Below are 3,284 nucleotides of genomic sequence, written 5' to 3'. Positions count from 1 at the left end.
ATAATACTAAACCTCTTTTTTTAAAAAAAAAAAAAAAAAAAAAACGTGTCAATTATTCTTGATTTATTTTATGCTCACTTATTTAAAAATTTGATTAAACTGGCTATGTTTATCCAATTTAAATAAAAAAAGGTTCATTAATGTTTTAAATTGGATAATAACCCCACCTAATTAGTTTATCTAAAATATTCCTAAATTTTTAAATTTTTTTAGAGCACCTTTAAATTTAAGAAGAATGTCTAACTCGTCTAGTTAGTTTTACATGAAAGTTGGTACTACTTTATTTTAATGATACACGACATTTTCTTTTTACGGTAAATATATGAACGAACATCATTTATGAACACCTAATAGATTATCTTTAAACTTTTTAATATTATTTTTTTTTATAATTATGAGTATTTTAAAAACATTGTACTGATAGTAAGATATTTTTGAAGTAAAATAAATAAATAATCCAATTTTTTTAAAAAAAGATTAAGAGTATTATTGAAAGTTTTAAAAATTAGAATATTTTTGAAACACTCCTAAAGTTATTTTTTAAATCATTTTAAAAGTTGAAGAGGATTTTTTAAATAGAGTAATTAAGGTTTCCATACAAAACTAATCCTAAAAATATTTTTTTTTAGACAAAAGGCAAAGTTTAACAACATTTTTAATAAAAATATTCGTGAAATCAAAGAGCGGAGCTCTCTCGATCAAAAAAGCATAGAGCGACCTTCGAAAAACAAGAAAATCTAGCTCTTCCGATATTTCACGGATGAGTCGAGCCCTAATAAGGCTTCGACCCATCTCAATTGAAGTCTTGCAACAGTACTATCCAAAAAGAGTGGATTATCAATCTTCTCAACGTTTAAAAGTTTCCATCAAAGGGAAATGAGAGAAATTCAAAGACTTATCTAGAAACACACAATCAAAGGATGAACACAAATTTGGGAGAGTAGAGGGACTTACCCCATAAACAATTTCTTTGTCGAAGTCAGACTCAGAGATGAATCGGACGACGAAGAAGGGGCTATGATGGAGCCAAGGACGTGGCGGGTTACATTGATTGTTGGGTTCACTGCATTTCTTCCCCTACCAATCAAGTCAATTTCGGCAATTCATTTGAAACATCCCCACAAAGTGGGTCACTTAGGTACGTCCCCACAAAGTTAGGTCGTTGATTTTCGCAACCCTTGTCTCGATTCTAAACTTCTCTTTGATTGTTCTGAAATGGGTTTGTGTTAATTTTCTCCGACCCCCAATGGACCTGATGAAATACGGCTCGTGGCCGCTTCTGACCGGACCCACCGATGGTATTGTCGAGGGCCTCGCTATTCAATGGTCTCAGAAAAGTGCCTGATCTCATCTCGGTGGGTCCAAAGCACGAAGAATTTAGAAGGGTTTCGGACCCGATTCTGTCAAAATCAAGGATGGATCTGTTCAACTGCCTCATGTTGAACACAAGGGTAATGGGATTGATCTTCAGTCTCAGGTACAGTAATATGTTTATGAGCTTTTCTACATAAAAGTTGCAATTCAAGCCTTGCTTTTATGCATTTGGGTCAAGAAAATGCTCTTAATAAGGTTTATACACTCTAGAATGTCTTGTTGCTGCCTGTTTACAAAGAGCCGAAAAGAGTGCAATAACCATTCATTTTGTTTCATGTTGTAGAATAGTGGGATCTTTATTTGTTTTTCCTTCTTTATGGACAGGGACTGGATCATATTGGTTTCTGTACCTTATGCCACAAAAACACCCTTTCGGGCTTCCTTTCAAAGTTTTTAAACGTTAGGGAGAGGTTCCACACTCTTATAAAAAATGTTTCGTTCTCCTCGCCAACCGATGTGGGATCTCACAATCCACCTCCTTTCAGGGCCCAGCATCCTCACTAGCACTCATTCCCTTCTCCAATCTATGTGAGACCCTCAATCCCCCCTTAGGGACCCAACGTCTTTGTTGGCAAACCACCTCATGTCCACCCCCTTCGGTGTTTAGCCTCCTCGTTGGCACATCGCTTTGTGTCTGATTTTGATACCATCTGTAACAGCTCAAGCCCATCACTAGCAAATATTGTCGTCTTTGGGCTTCCTTTTCGAACTTCTCCTCAAAAGTTTTTAAAACGGGTCTGCAAGTGAGAGGTTTCCAGACCCTTATAAAGAATGCTTCATTCTCCTCTCCAACCGACGTGGGAACTCACGTATGTAGAGCATTGAATTGACATGAACTTAGGGAAAGATTTAAAGAGCTTGGACGAAATCGTCTAAGAAGTGTAAAGCCATTCAAAAGGTTATATGAAAATCACTTGTAATAAACTTCTTAATCACATTTGTTTAGCAGTTTTCAAAGCTGTTTGTGCCATCAGATCTCAAATTGGTTGGCTTATCTATGATTCTTACCGTGTGTCCTTCAGTGATTACTATGGAGTTTGTATCACATCTTTATTTCAAAATGAGTTTTTCTCCATCAACTAGCCATGAGTTTGCTGCTATATTTCATGATTATGAACAAAATTTAATTCCATCCCTCATGAGTTCTAATGACTTGCAAAGCTACACTCTGTGTGCAGTGATACATGAGAGTGACATGAAGTTTTCTAACAAATGATATCATCCTGAGTTAAGCAATAAGTTATCGTACAAACTCAGTCGAGTCGGGTTCGGAAAATCATTATGAGTTAAAGCATATAAAGTCCATGCTGCACTGCTGCCTTGTTTCTGATAGGAATGCTATCAGTTTCATATTAGGTTTATTCAATTGTAGTTTAGAGTGCAGTTCCTCTGCTTGATGTTCATGTTAATCCTAGGCACTAGTGTTAATGCAGGTCCCGTTGCCTTTGGGCTACATAAAGATGGCTTGTAACTATCCAATGCTTCGAATCACAGGTTATCACTCCTTGCAACTGCACGTCTACCTTATCAGCCATGTGGCGTCGTGATTTTGATACGATTATCTTAGAATACGAAATAGAGACATCTTAATGAAAGACTCTTAGAAGCCGGAGTAATGAGTTCAAATGAGTTACAAGGTAACCATGGTTTCCACTGCCACAGTTGGTCCCATCCCATTTCACTCCCATCTCTATTTCTCCGTGACGCAGACAACTTGTGACCGGTGATTATTACTTTATATTTATCTTTAGATTCATAATTAAAATCTCATGAAACTCAAATTAAAACGTGAAAACCTCTTCTTAGCCGATACGTTTTAAAAATTGTGAGGTTAATAATAATAAGGCTGGACAACTCATTAAAAAAAAAAAAAAAAAAAAAAAAAAAAAAAAAAAAAAAAAAAAAAAAAA

This window comes from Cucurbita moschata, unplaced genomic scaffold, assembly GCF_002738365.1.
Source record: "Cucurbita moschata cultivar Rifu unplaced genomic scaffold, Cmos_1.0 Cmo_Scf00021, whole genome shotgun sequence".
Taxonomy (NCBI): Eukaryota; Viridiplantae; Streptophyta; class Magnoliopsida; order Cucurbitales; family Cucurbitaceae; genus Cucurbita; species Cucurbita moschata.
Note: the sequence above shows the minus strand (reverse complement) of the source record.